The following is a 20,309-nucleotide window of genomic DNA, read 5'->3' as shown; positions in this document are numbered from 1 at the left end:
AATTCATTGATGTAAATCGGTTCACTCATTGATAATTTTAACGATTGCAGTACTTCCTCTTAGTAGGTGTAAGAGCATGATGGCACCTCACAGCAACGTAGAGGAGCTTTAATCACTTCTTTGTGCTAAATTTTATCAAAATCGGACTAAGCTTTGTAGAAATATTGGTAATAATAGTTTTAGTAAGGGTCTTATTTGGGTGGGGCAAAATCCCCTCCTTATGAGGCACGGCGTCGAGACTTTTAAAGTGCAAATCTGTACAAAATTTCGATTCGAATGACACTTCATTCATGAAAATCGGTTCACGTGTCGATAATTTGAAACGATTGCTATACTTCCCCTTAACAAGTGTAAGAGCAGATCGTCGCTTTATTGTTACGTAGGGGAGCCATAACCCTATCATCCTACAAAATTCTATCAAAATCGGGCCAAGATTTACAGAGTTATTAGTAATAATAATTTTGGAGGGGGCCTTACATAAAGGGGGCTAACTCCTCTCCTATTCGATGTACAGCGCCGAGACCCCCAAAAGGCACATCTACATAAAATTCCAAATTGAATGACACCTCATTCATGAAAATCGGTTCACGCGTTTAGGCGCTACGTTGTTTACAAAAAAGGTAACAAGAACAACAAGAAGAAGAAGAAGAAGAAGAAGAACAAGAACAAGAACAAGAACATTTTTTGAAAAAGCCGTTTTTGCTCATTTTCGGCAACTTTTTTCTCGAAATCTATTAGATCTGGGTGGTTGCAAAAAAATTACAGTTATAAAGGAGGATTTGCCCTATATTATAAAGAAAATTTGGGAATTTTATCTTTTATAGAAAAATAGAAAAAAATTGTCAAAGTTGGGTGTTTTTCAACGTTACGCTTTTTCGTGCAGTTTTTGATGGTCAACCCTTATACAACTGTCCTACCGGACAGTTTTAATTTGGTTACGAAGACAGGCAGGTACCAGAAATTACGAAAGGCCACTTCGGTAATTTGTGAGATGTTGATTAATGTACAAATCATGGTCCATATCTGAATGAAACCAGTTTTACTAAAGGTAAAATCTGTTAAAATACTGGAAACTACTGCAAAACTATTACAATTACTTGTAAGTTTGGATACTACTGTTGATTATTTGATTGTATTTATTTCCAAACGTTTCTACTTCCAGGTTCGTCAGTATATTTATGCCTCCTTATTATTGGTAGCATGTTTACTGCTCTTCGTTTTATTATTATTATGATGCGTATAAGTATAATTTTTATTTGTTCTCAGGGTACTAACCTATACAAATGGAGTATTGGTACAAAATTATTACTTAACATAAAATAACTGAAAACCAAAAATGATTTCTTACATAAAAGATAAAAAACTAAAGACAAAATGAACAAAATAAAAGACAACTAAAAGAACTAAAATTTATAAAGAAAAATAACAAAATGCTCTTTAATTTTCAATATTAATAACGAATTCTCTAATTTTTAATGCAGAGGCCACAAAGTTATAAAAGTTATTAAATTTAGTGAGACTTATTATGATCATGTCTAGGGTATGTGGATTCCAGGCGTTCCGTGAAGAATCCTAGGTGCATAACACAAATCACGATGGTAGAAAAGTGAGTGGTTTTGAGCAACAGATAGAAGGATAATAATTCGCCTTGAGATCCAGTGTAATGACCTTTCTTTTCACTTATTTTAATTCTCCATTGCTTTCAGTAAGTTATAGACATTTGATAAGGGTCTCCCAATATCAGAAGCAAAATAAATATTAGTTCAATTCTAGAGAAAAAGTAGACTAAGTATCACCAATGAGCAAGAGATTTCCGAGTGAGATGTTAACTAAATTCTTGAGGGTATAACAATGGTTTCGAAAACTCATGCAAAAAATTTGGAAGTTAAAATCGGAAAGTAAATGAACATTTTAAGAGCCCGTAATTGGACAGCAGACTTGAGAAGTTTAATAATTGGGCCACCATAAAAGAGGTAAAATGATTTTAGTTGGTACGTATACAAAATCGGCAAACTAAAAAGACTAATTTGTGGCCAATTGACAAAGTACAAAACAAATGTTTGCGATTATATTTTGGCATCTCTAAATGTCACTTTTGATCGTACATTTAACATGATAAATAAACTAATAAAATTGGAATAAGTTTTCCAACCTCAGACCATATGTATGCAGGTAGGTATATACATGAATTAATAACAATTTTTGGGAAAAGGTAAAAACTGTGGTGATTTTTGTCTGGATCAGAGAACGTTGCTGTGTAGAAGAATGAAAGTGTGGACATATTAGCCAAAGAAAGAGGCAACGAAAACAAAAAGAGTCCGTTAACATAAAATTAATTGAATTGCATAAAACAATAATTTTTTTATAACAATGCTCACTAAACGTGAAATCACTAAAGTGATTATAATTATGACCAATAATTGATTTTTTTTTTTTTTTTTTTTGGCCTTCTGGGCATGCAGAGACCAATAATTGATTGAGGTAGAATTTTGCCGCCTGTGCAGCATACTTCTGTAAAATATTAAAATCACAGAAACAAACCTTAATTGGAGGGATTGTAACATTTAAAAAAAGACAAGTAATAATGGAACTCAATAGTGACAGCGAGACCTAATATGTATTGTGGTTCTGGGTTCGATTCCCGGTCTAGGCCTTGGATTTGAACTTTACAGTAAAGTATGTTTTTGCTAGTCGCCTCCGTCCACGACACCTAATTGGAGGTAAAGCCCGCCTGAAAAAATAGGCATTACTTTTTGTTACTTTTAGTGACAGAAAGATAATTTGTATCGCATGCTGGGAGGCACCATTGGTTTATGAAGATGTAAATATGTTTCAGGCGTGCATAAATGAAAAAGTTAGGCTCAGATGCTTTATGGGTATGGTTGAAACATTGAGTACACCATCGGGGCGCCACGGTAGCCGAGCGGTTAGAGGCGAGACCAGTAAAGCTAATATGTATTGTGGTACTGGGTTCGATTCCCCGGTCTTAGGCCTTGGATTTTATTTAATGGTTAACAAAAGGAATTTACAGTAAAGTATGTTTGCTAGTCACCTCCGTCCACGACACCTAATTGGTAGTTGGACATTAAGCCCCGCCTGAAAAAATAGGCGATTACTTAACTTACTATTGAGTACACCATCACATCTTGTAAATAGCCACCATCAGAGGAGGCAGCAGAAGCCACCGGCTTCCAAAATTGTACTTGCTTATTGAGGAGATACTCTTTGACCTGCCTAAGTATCGGATTGGCCTATTTGGCTATTCGCCTCTCCACAGGATGATTTGGAAGGTACTGAGTCCTCGAAGAAATCGTCTTCTTTAAAGGCAAGCTTAGCATCCTTCTTGGTTTCTAAAATGGCAGTCGATTCTTTGTGTACGGTGTTCCTAGATGTCTATTATAACAAGTCCTTCTTTAAGAAGAGTACTGAATCTTCTCCTGGCGACTGCCGAATGAGATTGTCTTATTTCTATACTTTCAGTAGACCCAGGTCTCTTTTTGGCTATCGGAGGGGGCCTCCTTGGTGGTCAGGCTGTTCATCTCCTTGGCAAAAATAGGAAGCAAAGGAAGAGGAATGTAAGGAAGAAGAAGATAGAGATATTTCTGTAAAATTGTCTATGGTTCCCTCAATAATGCTAGGATCAAAAACCGTCCACTCGTGCAGAACCTAGCAGTGTGAGAAAGAGCAAGGCTGATTACTTCTAAGGTGTCGACCATCGAGGCTTTGTTCTCAACGCCAGATTCATCCCTTCGACACGGCACGCCTAACGCCTTAGAATTAACCCTTTAAGGTTGAACGAAGTCTTGAAAGGGGTAACAAAGAGGAATAGGGAAGGTGGGACAACTATGTGGTAGTATTGAGCTAGGGTTCCATGGGTGCTTTATACCCAACTAGCTATATACCAGCCACATTGGGCATTCCTTTTAGTCGCCTTTTACGACATCCTGGACGGAGCAGGCCTATTCTATCCCCGGTCCTGCAGGGGCTACCTTACCAGTAAAATAGTTTAAACTGAGTGAACTGCTTTGTTTTAGCAATTCGTAAGTTTGTATTTTTTAGTATGAAAGTAGTAGGTTTTGTTCATGGATACGCTGTGCATATTATGGGTGAAATATAAGTAAAGAACAAAAAAGTTATTAATAAATTTCAACAATAAAGTAGTTTTGTCAAAATAGATAAATAGTTTAGTCTAATTGATAATATTTTCCAGAATTTTGGACATCTGGGCAATAACAATTACATAAAATTTTACTATTTTTATAAAATGTGGTTTAGAATACTATTAGCAGATAGTCAAATTAACAAATTTATTTATTTTATTGTTATTAAATTAATAATTTAGAATATATTAATAAAAGTAGTAATTATAATAAGAATACATATAAAAATCATTTAGGTGCCACGGTAGCCGAGGGGTTAGAGGAGAGACTTGCAAAGTTAAAAATGTATTGTGGTCTGGGTTCGATTCCCGGTCTAAGCCTTGGATTTTATTTGATGTTTAATATGAGAACTTTGTAGTAAAGCATGTTTGCTAGTCGCTTCCATCCATGTCACCTAGTTTGGTAGTTGCATTACTTCACACTTGTATAAAAATAATTGCTGAAAACTGAATATTAAAATTTAAAATTGTATACAGTTCGTACATTTGTTTTGTAACCGCAATGAGAGTAACTATGTTTATCAATTGAACAACAAACAACCTACACATTGCAAGAAGAAGAACGCTTTTTATATAGGAATAATACGATAAAATGAATTTACTCCTTGCATGGCAAAGGCCAGTGAAATTGTATCGAAGATCTTGGGGCTACTTGCACCCCCACCGTTGGTGCGCCGTGCAGATAAAATGATCTAAATGCCAAATGATCATTTGGACCACTTACAAGCCTCACACTGCTAGCATATCTCGAATGAATGTAAATGTTGCAAATACAGATGCAAATTGCTCGCCAGGCCGAGAAAGTGTTTGATGGAAATGCAGTCGCAGTTGCCGCCCCACAGTCACTTCCACTAAATGGACTTGTGAAAACAGCATTTGGTTTACAAATTGCTCAACTGGCTCGTTCATTGCCTTGCTCACTTTAGATTTTTTTTTTTTTTTTTTGCACCAGATGCGTGTGTTTTTGTGTGCGAAGTTGGAATTTGCATGGCCCATCCTCTTCCTTTATTCACCTCCCCTCATTGCCAGCCGAATCTTCCACGCTTTCTCAATTACTTTTTTCCTCTGATTTGCAACTCTTTCAAATCCTAACACAGGGACGCCCTCTCACGTCAGTTGACACGCTTCAACTGCTAAGAACTACATTAGGCTTCTTCTTTTTTTAACTTTCATTACAAAAGGGAATTTCCGTTCAATACTGTTCTGCAGAAAATAAATTACCGTGCCTAGATGTATAATAAATACATTTCAATCAAGGAAAATGATGACATTATACAGGGTGAACCAGTAAGTATTGTCCATAGGCCCACTGTGTGTAGTACAACTAAAGTGGATTTCAATGACGTATTGGCCAACTTCATATTGTCCACTGTTCTTGAGTGACGTCACTTTAAATTTTTTTTCTAAAATCATTACTTTTTTCTAATAAAAGTGTTATTACTCAGAAAGTTTTAGTCCGAATTCGATTCTGATGACACGGTTAGAAAGACAGATACATTTTCTAAAAATTGAAACCATTTCGAAGCATAAGTTATTCTCCAAACTGCCTCAATCTTCCTCCTGGATACTGGAAAAAATACAAGTAATAGAAATTTTTGAAGAAAACCCAATTAGGCCCTTATGTGATCATTATCAGACCTAGGTGCTGGCACTTTGTATAAAAGTTTCCTTGCCTAATGGGCTTTCTAACGGTATATCATTTTCCAGGATTCCTTTTATCTTCGTATGAGAAATTACGTTTGTTTTGCAAGGAAACGTGTTCACGGGCACTTAAGAGTGTTAGTTATCAAGTTGTTTAATTCATTGAAAATTCTTTTAGATGGACCAGTAGTCAATTTTTAAAGTAGATTGTCTTAAAATAAGGAAGTCAAAGGTTACAAATTGCTATTTATATTTATGATATACCGTTTGAAAGCCCATTAGGCAAGGAAACTTTTTATAAAAAGTGCCAGCACCTAGGTCTGATAATGATCATGTAAGGGCCTAATGAGTTTTCTTAAAAATTTCGATTGCTTTTATTTTTTCCAGCATTCGGAGGAAGATTGAGGCTGTTTGGAGAATAACTTATGCTTCGAAATGGTATCAATTTTTAGGAAATTTATCTGTCTTTCTAACCGTGTCATCAAAATCGAATTCGGACTAAAACTTTCTGAGTAATAAAATTTTTATTGGGAAAAAGTAATGATTTTAGAAAAAAAATTAAAGTGACGTCACTCAAGAACAGTGGACAATATGAAGTTCGCCAATACGTCATTGAACTCCACTTTAGTTGTACTACACACAGTGGGCCTATAGACAATACTTACTGGTTCATCCTGTATAGGCTACTAACAGATGATTAAACCCCAGTGTGACTTTGGTTTATAATCGTGAGCCAATCAAATGAAAAACAAATTAGAAATATTTTAGGTTTAATTTTTTTTATTTAAAATAAGCCCCTTCTGCTTTCAATACACTTGTTAACGAGAATTTAAAAATGATTCTAATACCTGACCCACTTAACTTTGCAGAATCGTCTCTATAGCACGCATTGAAGCTGTCTATATGTTCAAAATATCATCAAAATAACAAACACCTTTTTTTTAAAACGTTTTAATTAAGTTTTAGGAATAAAGAGAAATCGCAGAGTGCTAAATCGTGCGAATACGGTGGACGATTCAAATCGACCGACCTTACTTATTTTAATGATTTAAGGCGCATCAACATCTGAGGTTTATTGGCGCCCAGAAAGTTTTGCAGTGCACTGTCTTAACGGACAGTATTTCTTTCCTTACAGGGCAACACTGTCCATCATCGGACAAATAGCTCTAAGGAAGAGAATATCCAAGGGCCAGCAGCTGGATTCAAATCCGGGTCCTCCGCGTGGGATGCTGCTTTTGCTGCTTCGGAATTTGGTTTGTTTCAGTCTTAAATCGCCGCGAAGCTGCACATTCAATTTGTTTCTTTGCTTTGTTAAAATAGAATTAACATAACTGAAGCCAGTTTCAACCATATACGAACTGGGGAATGCAATTTAAAAAAAAAAAAAAAAATGCCGCATTACAAAGTTAAGGATATTTTTCGGAACATTGATATTCTATTCATAATTAAATTATTAAAACGCATCTTTGCTTCAAGGCCAACTAATACTAATTCAATGACTTCATCTTGCAAATGCAAACTTCACTTACTATATTGTAAATTACAAATTGCATTCCAAACGAAAATCGTTGACTACGTTAATAGGATTGATATTTCAACGACTCCTAAACCGAACTCCCTACTTCGGATCGACTCCCACATTGGTATTATATCGACCACTTTGATAATACTTGGAATAAATGAAACCTGAAAGTTTAAAGATTATAATAAAGCCTACTGCCCTTGCGCAGTTATTATCCCACTTCATTTGTGATTACTGTTAAATACCACGGGAAAATTCTCATTTTATCAAGCCATAATTTTACACGCCTACATCATACTCATAGGAGATGCCATTTGTATTGTGGAGAATTAACAGACAAACAAACATCAATTTAATAGAATTACAAAGTTAAATTATTATTATTTTTTTTGTCGCCTTAACTTCTAACCACTAATTAGTGGTGTCGTGGACTAAGGCGACTAGTAAATCTACTTTACAATTAAATATCTCATATTTACTATTAAATAAAATTCAAGGACTAGGAGACCGGGAATCGAACCCAGTACTACAATGCATATTAGTTTTGCAAGTCTCAACCTCTAACCGCTCGGCTACCGTGGCGTGTACAATTTAAATTAAGTAAAAACATAAACTTCAACAATAAATCTATATGAAACTCTTTAACAAAAACTTACAGTTTAAAATGTTAAGTATAAGGGTTGATTAAACGCCAAAAGGTACACAAATCAGCAAGCACCCAACATTTCATTAATTCTTCATTAATATTTAAGTAATTTTACTGCATTAATTTTCATTAATATTTTTTAGAATTTATTAGATGTCACAGACCCTTATGCTGGCCATTTTCGTCTACAAAATATTTGTTCAAGTAGCACTGTAGATTGACTGTAATATCTAGTTATTTATAATAATCAAACTATTAAATACAGGTTAAAAAGAAAAACGTTATAAAAAATAAAAAAAAATTATGAGGCTAAAAAATTCAAAACTTTTTTTTATAAAAAAAAATGTAATATGTAATATAAAGTAAATAAGATATGTATATTTTTAGGACAGCTAATTATTCCAGTATTTTACTATAAGTAAAATTAGGGGGACTAAATTAAATTACAATTGAGAAATCAATAATTGTTGTTGAATAATCTACTTGTTATTAACTGTGTGTTATTTGTGCTCACGAATATTTCGGTAAGACGAATTCAAGACAGTAGCCTACTCTAACTTTGTCTTTTTCTACTTTAACATGCATGTACATATGTGTGATTTATCATAATTATAACAAAAAAATATAAATGAAGTGGCCAGCATAAGGGTCTGTGACATCTAATAAATTCTAAAAAATATTAATGAAAATTAATGCAGTAAAATTACTTAAATATTAATGAAGAATTAATGAAATGTTGGGTGCTTGCTGATTTGTGTACCTTTTGGCGTTTAATCAACCCTTATACTTAACATTTTAAACTGTAAGTTTTTGTTAAAGAGATTTTTGTACCTTTTGGATAGATTTTCCTTTTTGTCTATTTTACAAAGTTACATATCTGCTTTACAGAATTTTTTAAATTTGGAATAAGCAATTCTATCATTATAACCTGATAAGATGGTAAGTCGGAACCGTAACTACCACTAGAGAGATCTTTTTAAAGAATGATTATCGTTAAGGTCCCCCAAACCATCCTCAGTAACAACTTTTTTTGAAAAAGCGTTTTGAATAAAATAGGAAGGTATTTGTGCGTAAATAGCAAAATTAAACTGCGATTTCATTACTTCCTTTTAAGAGGAGTAAGAAAAATAAACTGCGATTGCAGTACTTCTAGGCAAAGAGGCAAAGATTTTTTAATCGAACGACAATTCATTGATTTAAATCGGTTCACTCATTGATAATTTAAACGATTGCAGTACTTCCTCTTAGTAGGTGCAAGAGCATCAGCAATGTAGAGGAGCTTTAACCACTTATTCGAGCTGAATTTTATCAAAATCGGACTAAGCGTTATAGAAATATTGGTAATAATAGTTTTAGAAAGGGCCTTATTTGGGTGGGGCAAACTCCCCTCCTTATGAGGCACGGCGTCGAGACCTTTATAGTGCAAATCTGTACAAAATTTCGATTCGAATGACATTTCATTCATGAAAATCGGTTCACGTGTCGATAATTTGAAACGATTCCTATACTTCCCCTTAACAAGTGTAAGAGCTGATTGCCGCTTTAATGTTACGTAGGGGAGCCCTAACCCTATCATCCTACCAAATTTTATCAAAATCGGGCTAAGATTTACAGAGTAATTAGTAATAATAATTTTGGAGGGGGCCTTACATAAAGGGGGCTAACTCCTCTCCCATTCGATGTACAGGATCGAGACCCTCAAAAGGCACATCTACATAAAATTCCGAATCGAATGACACCTCATTCATGAAAATCGGTTCACGCGTTTAGGCGCTACGTTGTTTACAAAAAAGGTAACAAGAAGAAGAAGAACAACAACAACAACAACAACAAGAACAAGAACAAGAACATTTTTTGAAAAAGCCGTTTTTGCTCATTTTCAGCAACTTTTTTCTCGAAACCTATTAGATCTGGGTGGTTGCAAAAAAATTACAGCTATAAAGGAGGGTTTGCCCTATATTTTAAAGAAAATTTGGGAATTTTATCTTTTATAGAAAAAGAGAAAAAAATTGTCAAAGTTGGGTGTTTTTCAACGTTACGCTTTTTCGTGCAGTTTTTGACGATCAACCCTTATACAACTGTCCTACCGGACAGTTTTAATATGCCCCATACACATATATACGTAGTATATAAATATTTATTTTTTTCTCATGTTCTATCTCAGAATTATTCATAAACACCTAAGTATTGGCTTATCTATCTTTTTTGCTAGCCACGTTTTAAACATTTATAAGGTTATTTTTTTTTTCCATTTTTTTAAACTACGTGTTAAAGTTTTTGTTTCAAATCAATAATTTCTAAGGTAACTTTTTTATTCAATTTTGTATTAATTTTTCAATTTTTATTATTTCACTAATTTTATCTGTAGAGATTACCTTAAACTGATTGGTTTACTTGAAATAAGCTGTAATTGTTTTTAAGCTGATTTCTTTTTCTTTTTTTTTAAATAATTACACATTATTTGAAAAATAAAGATAAGATCGTTCCAGTGGTTCTCAAACGTTTGTTATAAAGAAATCAATAAAATGTAACTGAAACAGACTTGAGTTTTTACAATAATTATATTTTGTAATGGAACATAAATAAATATAATTTTAGGGGTAAAATAAAATTATACAAATTTAATTAAACACACTCGACTTTTCTTTGGCAAAATTAACGTAATTAGATTAAATTGAAATTTACAATTTGCATTACACAGTTATAGAATTAAATATTTTTCTCTGTAAAAAGTGGTAAAGTGGCTTATTATTATTTTTAATAATAAATATTTAAGGCTCATCAACATCTGAGGTTATTGGCACACAGAGGTTTTTCCAATGCACTGCCGGCGTCCGGACAGTGTGAGCAACAAGAAGCTCCTAGGAATAGAAAAATCTAAGGGCCAACAGCTGGATTCGAAATAACGAGACTGATGCTGCTACAGAAAAAACTATGCATGCGCCAAATCCTAACTACCGCGACAGCTGTGCAGCGTAAAGCCTTTTCTCTTTCGATTACAGCGTCTCACGTGTTTTGTAGAGAAATCTGTCTGACCGGAACCGTCGTTTTATGTAAGGAGGTGTTAGTTTCGTTTTGCCGCAAAACATGATACTACACGTGCAGTAGAGCAACGAATTGTCGTGAAATTTCACATCAAAACTTGAGAAAATCGCTATTGAAACTTATCTTTTTATTAAAAGAAGTTTATGGCTATGAATGTTTATCACGTGCGCAAGTTTTTGAGTGGTTCAAACGTTTCCAAGATGGCCGAGAAGACGTCGGAGATGATGACCGCCCGGGTCGCCCTTGCACGTACAAAACGGATGAAAATATCGGATTATAATTAATCAACATTACTACCGTAAGGTGCTTGCTCAACTCCGTGAAAGAGTAAGGAAAAAAACGCCCCGATTTGTGGAAGAAGCTCACACTGCATTGTCTGTCAAGACGTTTCTAGCCAAGTACAAACATCCCAGTTTTAGGCCATCCGCCTTATTCGCCTGACCTGACCCCATATGACTTTTATCTGTTCCCCCAAAGACAAATCTGCATTAAAAGGAACACGATTTCAGTCCGTTGAAGCTGTGGAAGCAAAAGCGGCACGCGTCATGCAGGAGCTCACCGAAAAAGACTTCCAGCACTGTTTCGAACAGTGGTAAATTCGCATGGAGCGTTGTATGGATAGGGGATGGGTGTATATTGAAGGTGATAATAACTAAAAATGTATACATTTAAAATAAAATGTTTTGTAGCAATAGTCTCGTTATTTAATAGCCACACCTCGTACATATATATTTGTTATATTAAACAGGTGGTGAGGTCGTAAGTTACACTGAAATTTTTTGGAAAAACCCACCTCAAAATAAATTCATAAATAAAAAGCAGAAATAAACAAGACAAATTACCCTGCAAGAGAATTTCAGCAATAATGCGATCAGTAAGGTGATAAAAGGCCGCCTGAATTAATAGGCAATAGTTATTTTGAAGTTGTTTATATTGAAATAAAATACCGAAGTTTCGAACCATTTCCAAAAAAAAGAATTAGCCAAGATTTTGCATTATACCTTATCTAAAATACTTAAAATGAGATTGAACTAAGTTTAAAGCCGAATTGAAACTAAAATGACAGAGAAGGAGGCATATAGAGAGTGAGCGTAAATGTTAGGAGCAAGTTAAGTTTGTTCAGATTTAGCGTCGGAAGTGCCTTTATCTGGAGCACGCTCCGCTGAACTGGGCCGATACTTTGTTCAAATGCTAACTACACCCCCGCTTTGCACATAAATCATACAAACTTTCTTAAAGAGGCTAAATTATTCATATCCAAGAATGAGTAGAGATGTACTCTCCAAAGGAGTTTTTCTGTCCGCTTCACCGATTTAAAAAAAATAAAAAATGAAGTAATGTTTATTATAAAAATAATCTACTATTTGCTTAACTTTATTTACTGCTGGTTAGAAAGCTGTATTTGCAGGTGAGAATATCTACAAACTGGTGAATACAGCCGTGCATCTTTCTTATTTCAATTAAAAGTAACACATTCTGAGCTCAAACAAAGAAGTACTACTAAATAGGCGCCACGATAGCCGAGCGGTTAGGATTACTAGACCCGCAAAGCTTTTAATACACCATGTTAGTTAGTGGGTTCGATTCCCGGTCTCAGGGCCTTAGATTTTATTTCATGTTTAATACGAGAACTTGGTAGTAAAGTATATTTGCTAGTCGCCTCCGTCACACGACCAACTAATTTAGTAGTTGGACGTCCAACGTGAAGCACGCCCTGAAAAACTAGGCATTACTTTACTTACTATACAGAATGCAAAGCATAAAATGTACAACATATTCATAATTGTACATAAATAAACCGTTTGAATAAAATAGATAGCATAAAATGTACAACATATTCATAATTGCACATAAATAAACCGTTTGAATACAATAGATAGCATAAAATGTACAACATATTCATAATTGAACATAAATAAACCGTTTGAATAAAATAGATAGCATAAAATGTACAACATATTCATAATTGCACATAAATAAACCGTTTGAATAAAATAGATAGCATAAAATGTACAACATATTCATAATTGCACATAAATAAACCGTTTGAATACAATAGATAGCATAAAATGTACAACATATTCATAATTGAACATAAATAAACCATTTGAATAAAATAGATAGCATAAAATGTACAACATATTCATAATTGCACATAAATAAACCGTTTGAATACAATAGATAGCATAAAATGTACAACATTCATAATTGTACATGAATAAACCGTTTGAATAAAATAGATAGCATAAAATGTACAACATATTCATAATTGTACATAATAAACCGTTTGAATACAATAGATAGCATAAAATGTACAACATATTCATAATTGTACATGAATAAACCGTTTGAATAAAATAGATAGCATAAAATGTACAACATATTCATAATTGCACATAAATAAACCGTTTGAATACGATAGATAGCATAAAATGTACAACATTCATAATTGTACATGAATAAACCGTTTGAATAAAATAGATAGCATAAAATGTACAACATATTCATAATTGCACATAAATAAACCGTTTGAATACAATAGATAGCATAAAATGTACAACATATTCATAATTGAACATAAATAAACCATTTGAATAAAATAGATAGCATAAAATGTACAACATATTCATAATTGCACATAAATAAACCGTTTGAATACAATAGATAGCATAAAATGTACAACATATTCATAATTGAACATAAATAAACCATTTGAATAAAATAGATAGCATAAAATGTACAACATTCATAATTGAACATAAATAAACCGTTTGAATAAAATAGATAGCATAAAATGTACAACATTCATAATTGTACATAAATAAACCGTTTGAATAAAATAGATAGCATAAAATGTACAACATATTCATAATTGTACATAATAAACCGTTTGAATAAAATAGATAATTATAAACTACTTTAAAAAATAAAATGAAATTAATTTTTGCTAGTAATTGCGAAGAAATACTAACATTCTCTTATACAAGAACAAATAAAAAGAGTAAACACATAATAAAATAATATTCACGCAAGGGTTGAAAAAGTTCTTAAAATTTTTGAAAAACTTTCACTTTAAAAGTTTTTTAATGAACTTATTAGGAAACATTTTTCACGATAAAAGTTTTCTTAATATTTTTAAGATAAAAAGTTTTTCTTCAATAAGTTCTAGGTTCACTCCGAACTTTTTAATAATGATAAATTAAAGAATAACTTTTACAAGTTTGTTTTTTTCATCTTCTTGATTGTGATTATAAATAAGATATAGGCGTTACTGAAAAAACTATGGGGCGTCTGAAATTAAAATTTGTAAATCAGCGCGGAAAAATGTTTAATCTTTAATTATAGGCATGAAGAATTAAGCTTGTACCTTGTTTTATTTTATTTATTTTTTTTTTTTTTTTGCCGTTATACCTTAATTATATGCGTTTTTTAATTTCTATTTTTCTAAAAAAGTTTTAGAATAAACGTTTTTACAGAACTTTTACTGATTTTATATTCATAAAATTTTCTAAATAACTTTTTCAAAAACATTTTTGCAATATAAAAATTCTACATCAAATAAAAAGCTTCAGTCAATTTAAAATAAAAAGTATAAGTTAAAATTTTTAATTTTTTTTTTTTTTTGTACGGACAGTGTTGTCTGTAACGACAGAATACAGTCCTAAGGCCGGCAGTGCATTGAAAAAAGGTACGGGCGCCGAATAACCTCAGTTGTTGACGCGCCTTAAATCAGAAGACAGCACTCAGTATATGAGATTTGATAGCTTTAGTTGCCATATATTCTACTGAAAAGCGAATCACGAGGTTACTGGCGTTTAAGACGTCTTGAAGGATCGTTCAGGAAACGAGGTGACAGACTTATGGATTTGTGTGTACAGATAAGGTGTTGTGGATTTTTTTTTTTTTTTTTTTTTTGTTAGAGTGGATTGAGGCTGTGTCGGCCAGGAAAGAATGTGGAGGTCATTATGAATGGTTCGTTTGGATACAGGAGCATTGACGAAAGATTTGGATTCTTAGGAGGATAGACCGCCTGGCAGAACCCATAGGTCCATATTTGTTTAATTATAGTATTGCACAAAAGAAGTTTGTTCCCTAGCTGTAGTTGTGATCCGTTGTCTAATAGTCTTTTCAGCTGTCTTATAAATCGTTTATCGTGTCTTAACTGCAACTTCAAATATCCATCCTAGATATATACTTTATTTCAGAAAAATTTATGGACAATTTGGTGCTACAATTTGACCAAAATTAAAACAAATTTTTCTATTAATTACATCTTTATCTAAGATGTTAGCAAATTTTTAACATATTGATTCTATAATAACTACTAATTTTTAAACCTCGAAGATAGTCTTGCAATTACATTAGTTCCAAAATCCTTTGAAATATTAAGATAATATGGCTTAATATAATGTTTTCTAAATGCATAATAAGCTGTTACAGAATATAATTAAATAATATAAGCTTTCCCTAAAGTATATGTTACAGACTAAGTATACTTCTCAGTAGCCTTAATCATGTAACGTTAATATTTTAGGAGTGTTTAATATTGTAAATGTCAGAGGTTATCAATAGTGCTATTGATTTAGTTATTGATAATGGCGTCCTAATTAAGACCTATACCCTAAGATTTCAAACTCCTAACAATCTTTAGCTCCACCTTCTCTTTTAAGTAACAATTTATTATAGTCAGATAACTTACAGTTTCTATCTTGTTGGCTATGCATTTATTTAGAAGCCATATTTTCAAATCCAACAAAATTGGCAAGTTATTTATTAAAAAGTGTTCTTCAGAATTTTGATCATTGTAAAAAGAAATCAATTGGCCTAGACAGACGACTTCCTCCGCCCAGTTTAGCTCCTTGTCTTCATGATAGATAACATCCTTGTCGTGGCAACTGATTTGTCTACTGATCAATAAAACTCTTCACTTAATTCGAGTAACATTTGTTTTAATTTATGGTAGTGGAATGAAACATTACTCAAAATAAAAACAAAAACGCTTAAAGTTCAAATTTGATGTCTAGTGCTACCTTAGGAACTGACAATAAGCTATTGTCAATCGTTATTGCCACTTTGCCAAAACAATTTTCCAATATCATCACTGTGGTAGTCAGCAAATAAGGAGTTGTTTAATAAATAAACAAATAATGGGTATAGTCATCTTTTATGTTCATGCTCTTGACTTGCCAATTATTTTTCTTAAACATTTGAGCAAAAATTAGCTCCTATTTCGAGCTGAAAAAAATCAGTTCCGATTTGGTTCCATTCTTATAAAGCTCTCCACCATCACAGCAATTTTTTTTAAAAAAGAAAAGGTTTTCGCGAACGTTTTGCCACCACTGGTTGTTGAAAAGTAAACATTGGAATTATATTATATTGTAACAACGAGTTACAGTTGTGATGAAAACAACCTTTTACTTAAATCCAATTGATTTCAATAAAGAAACCTTAAGAGTTCTTGCCTGAACTACTGAACCGTACAGATGTGTATTACGTGTCTCTGTAGTGAATATTGGTTATTTTTTAATAACTACGCAATTAAAATTAAAAAAAAAATAAAAATTGTTTAAGTGAAGTTTTAATAATTTGTTTTAAGTTTGTGAACATTATTAGAGAAAACTGGGTGTAAATAATATATTCTAGTAGTATTAGTTTGAAGAAGATAATAATAGTTTTATGCGCAGAAAATGAATGACAAGGCAAAGGTGAGTCAGTCTAACGTAAAGGAATACTATAATACACGTAGAGTGAGTTCTTATGCAGGTTGAACTGCTTATTCTATTAATCTTATCCCACTCTAAGCTTACAAAGCTGTCAACTGATACACAAAAAAAATGTACGTATCATCTTGAGACTATACGTACAAGTGAATAACACAAAAAAAAATATACATTACATATTATTGAGCTGAGCTTGCATACTAGCTACAAGTTTCTACCAAAGATTTATTATGACTGGGTGCACTTTGTTTATCTATGCTTAAAAAAACCATTAGCTGACAAGTATAGGAGCTTATTATTTTTAACACTCAATCGTTCACATATAAAATTGTAGATTTTGTAACTGTAGCAAACAAATAAAATAAACTTACAATTTAATTTGAAAGTTTTCAATAAATTCTGTGACTTGAGACGCATGGGCGTCGTTTGAGGTGGCTGATTCCCTCTCCTGGTAGAGTCCTAGACAACGAAAAATAATGCAATTTTAAATAAATATGTAGGACTTACGAAAAAAAAAATGTATATACACCAACTAGCACCAAAACTTAAATCTCTATTTTATTTTGAAGGGAGTAAACAGTGCTGGGCTTGTGCAATATGTGAGTAAATAACCCTTAGCACTAGAAAGAGTATGTTGCGATCTAGTCAAAGTTTCCAAATTATTATTTTACTAAAAATTGCATGTTTATAAAAGAATTTGAAATCACTTGATAAATAATTAAAAGTCTAAAAAGCAAGTGAGTGTATGTTTGGGTCAAAATATTTCCATTTTTTTTTTTTAAGTATTTATATTTTCGATAATACCGCCAACTATATTTTCTAAACTTAATTTTAATTAGTGCACATGATTAGAGGCACTTTGAATAGCAAGTAAGCGATCGCTAATTTCAGCTTTCTTAAAATTGTAAAAGGTAGTCAAACAAACAAAGCTCTCCATACCTTCCAGAACTGCTTAAAAAATAAATTCAGAATTCCCCAATAATAAACCTCCAAATAATAAATGGTAAATCGATTTTAGAGAAAATGAATGCAACCATTTCCAAGGAAATTTAAAAAAAAAACACACACACTTAAAACTTCTATCTTGTAAAATTGTAATTTATTTTCTTTAAAAATTGAAATTTTAGCAAAGCAATTTAATGGGCACTATACAGGGAAGCTTTAAAATTTCCTTTAATTGTGAGCCCCTAAAAAAATTATAAACATTAAGGAAGAATGAATAAGTCACCAAAAATGATGAAAATTACTCTTCAATTAAAAACATTACGAAGTAATTATAAGCGTGCAATAATTTATGTGCTCCTGCAATGATGAATAAAATTAAAATTTTATTAGAATAATTATCTATGACAACAGAAACTCTTAGCTTAACTGTATAAGAAGTTTTTCCATTCGACCATTCCTTAATAACTAATAATGTCATCAAAATTCTCTGAGTAATATCTTTGCTTAAATCTGAAGTATAAATATAAAATAGCTTTAGCTATTTTATTTAATGTAAACACAATCACATACACGTATTTAATAAAAATTCACCAGCATTACAGTCAATGATATCTGCCCAAAGTCAGACAGTTTAGTGTAATTACATTATTTTTATATAAATGTCAATTTTAAAAATAAATTTTTGTGGTAGATAGTGAAAGTAGAATTTTCTCCACGCAACCTGGCGATTCGTCCTCTAAAGATGAAAATCCTAGTAAATCGGTCAGAATTAAAGAAAACCAGCATGCTAATGAGGGAAAATTATTTGTATTTTGTCTTGTATTGTAGATTTAACCACATATTCAAGAACTTAATTTCGTTTTGAAATTTCTATCAGTTACTAAATGATTCATTCTTCATTGCATTTATTTTTTTATAAATTTTATTGAAATGATTTGTTATTAAAATAATGTTATACAATAATCTTATATTACAATTAATTTTTTTAGTTAATAATATCTAACTTGAGGAGAGATTACTTCGTACTGTACGGTGCTGCAATCTTTTCACCAACCTGCTAACTAGCGGTAGGTTGGCCTAATTCTGACATTTTAAATCTCATTTCAACTTCAAAATTAATTCCTAGCAAATCTATTTGACTTAATAATTAGTGATTATAATTATAATTAGTCACAATTATAATTTATGCTCACCAATGGATACGAATATTAACTTCAAATCATAGGAAAAAGAAGAGAGTTTTATTATTTTTAAAATTATCATTTTGTTATTGCTTTCCTTTTTTCAGTGCATTTGCCGGTCTCAGGACAGTTTTCTGTCGCATACAGACAACACTGTCCATTAACCGAAAGAAATGAACTGTAAAAAGCTACTTGGAAGAGAAAATCTAAGTGCCGGAATTTGGATTTGAACCCGGGATATTGTTTATCTTGTTAAGATATATAAGAGAAGAAACAATCTGGTGTTTTTCTCATAAGACTTCTTCTAACTACAATTTTTAAAATTACAGTTAAAATAATAATCAGTTCGTGTCAGGTTATTGTAAAATATGGAATCACCTAGTAAATGTAAGCAAGTAAAAAATAATTGCATTTAGAAATGGAGAGGTTCGGTGGAATGTAGAAGTTTAGTATTTCTCCCTCCTGTCTATTACCCCTGGCTTGCATTCACATGGACCTGACATTATGCAAGAAACTGGAAGTCAGGAGTGTCCAAAAACAGAAATTGCTGCAAATTTTAACCAACCTGTATTTACAGACTAGTGGAAGGTTGTTGGATGATATGTAATTAGACCTTGTATTGCCTTGATGTGCACATACACTGGCTTGATTTCTTGAACAGCGGCTATCCAACGATGACAGCTCTCATGGAGTGCCCACTGACTCTGTAATCCATGAGCTTGGATTTTTGTTGATTGACCTTTATTCTTCACTTCCAGAGCTAGTGTTCCAGGATGTTAAGTAGAGCTTGGAGCTCAGCTTTGAGGTGAAAAAAATAAGGTGTGGAACACCTTATTCCGAAGGTTCTAACTTACAAATTTTCTTCACATTCCGAACAATAGAATCATTTGAATTATAAAACCAAAATTATACGGCTTGTAATACCGAACATTTCACTGAAATTTTAACTTTAAAGGGGAAGTCTACTCCAGTTTCTCCACAGGAATTACTCTAAAACAAAATTTTTCAGGAAAAAATGTTGAAATGAAAAGCTTTGTACTATTTTTGAGTAAGAGTACAATCCATTGAGTAAAGAATTGTTTCGGATTGATGAATTTTCTTTGAACTCAATTTTTAACAAACATTTAACCCCACTTAACAATAAACAAGACATAGAACCGTATTTTGTAAAAAAAAAAGTTCACTTTAGAGGAATTGTATCCACTCCATTTCCGAGATTTTCATTAATCGAATTTAAAAAAAAAAAAGTTATAAACTTGAGTTTTAGATTTATATGTTTTTCACTATACCAAATAAAATCGTAGAAATTTTCGAGACAGTCTCAAAATATGGAAAAATCTCAGTACAATAGCATTTGCGGTCAGCCGATTTTCTTTAAAATTGACCATTTTTGTCCAAATTTCATCCTGATTTTTTAATTTAGGATGAGACGAGACAATACAATAATCTA

The sequence above is a fragment of the Rhodnius prolixus genome, unplaced genomic scaffold (assembly GCF_049639745.1).
Source record: "Rhodnius prolixus isolate KJV_2025 unplaced genomic scaffold, Rpr scaffold_11, whole genome shotgun sequence".
NCBI lineage: Eukaryota > Metazoa > Arthropoda > Insecta > Hemiptera > Reduviidae > Rhodnius > Rhodnius prolixus.
The sequence above is the reverse complement of the archived record's forward strand: the minus strand, read 5'-3'. Positions refer to the sequence as shown.